Raw genomic sequence first — 1209 nt, 5'->3', positions numbered from 1 at the left:
CCAACATTCACTTGTCTCTAATGAAAAATACTCCTCCAATACTGTTCTGACCTCATCCACAGAATTCATATTATTTTTCATCCAAATGATTTTGAAGACTACGGAATAAATGATTATCAGATGGGGTGATGTCTGGTGAATATGGTGGGTGGAGCATCGTTTCCCATTCAGACTGCTCCAGCCTTTGGAATGTCATCCTCACTGTATGTGGCTGAGCATTATCCTGATGGAAGAACACCTTTCGTCTTGAAACCATTTATGGTCGTTTTTCTTCTAGCGCTGATTTAAACCGCTCAAGTTGCTCGCAGTAGATCTCTTTTGTTATCGATTGGTTTGGGTTTAAAAGTTCAAAGTGAACTAACCCTTTCATATCCCAACAAACAGATAACAACACCTTATGTGGGTGAAGACCTTCTTTAGCCTGGGGTGCCAGTGTTTCTCCTTTCCCTACCCACTGTCTTTGGCGCTTGACATTTTTACAGAGAACCCATTTTTCCTCACCAGTCACTATTCGATCCAAAGAAAGATTCACTCGTGAGACATGACAGCAAAGAAGAGCACGCATTCATTCTCTGCGCGCGATTAGACTTGGAAAGTTTGTGAGGAATCCATTGACCCAATTTGCTGACTTTTCCAATGGCATGCAGGTGTCGATGAATGGTTGAATGACCAAATCCAAGCTTCTCTGCTAGCTCCTCAACAGTTACAATGGGAATTTTGTTCCACCAGGGTTTGCAGGATGTCCTTGTCGAGCTCTACAGATCTTTCAGGCCAAGGCTTGTCTTCTAGACTGTAATTTCTGGGTTGGAGTTTCTGAAACCACCATTGACACTGGCTTATACTTATTGTCCGATCCCCATACACTGCATTAATATTCCTTGCACTTTCCATTGCGTTGTTGCCTTTATTGAACTCATAAAGCAAAATATACCAAATATGCTTCTTTATTACTTCCATTACAGCTTTGAAAAAATAATTGTTAAAATCGAACTGCACTCTTCAAAATTTGCACTAAGAATAAGTACAAGGTAAAATTACTACCTGCTTTTATAGCAAGTTGATGCAGATAGTCTATTCTGTCACCCTCCGACTTTTAGTTCATGTAACTGAAAAAACCGCATTTTTATAAGATGACCCAAGATATACATACATACATACATACATACATATATATATATATATATATATATATATATATATATATATATA

At 38.5% G+C, this 1209-nt stretch overlaps 1 protein-coding gene across 1 annotated transcript in view; it reads right to left on the bottom strand.

Moving 5' to 3' along the window:
- The window catches only part of LOC106871305 (serine-rich adhesin for platelets), a 185792-nt gene that overhangs the window by 13486 nt on the left and 171097 nt on the right, over positions 1 to 1209 (bottom strand). The window lies entirely within an intron of this gene.

The sequence above is a fragment of the Octopus bimaculoides genome, chromosome 15 (genome assembly GCF_001194135.2).
Source record: "Octopus bimaculoides isolate UCB-OBI-ISO-001 chromosome 15, ASM119413v2, whole genome shotgun sequence".
NCBI classification, from domain to species: Eukaryota; Metazoa; Mollusca; class Cephalopoda; order Octopoda; family Octopodidae; genus Octopus; species Octopus bimaculoides.
This window is presented reverse-complemented; position numbering and strand designations above follow the sequence as displayed.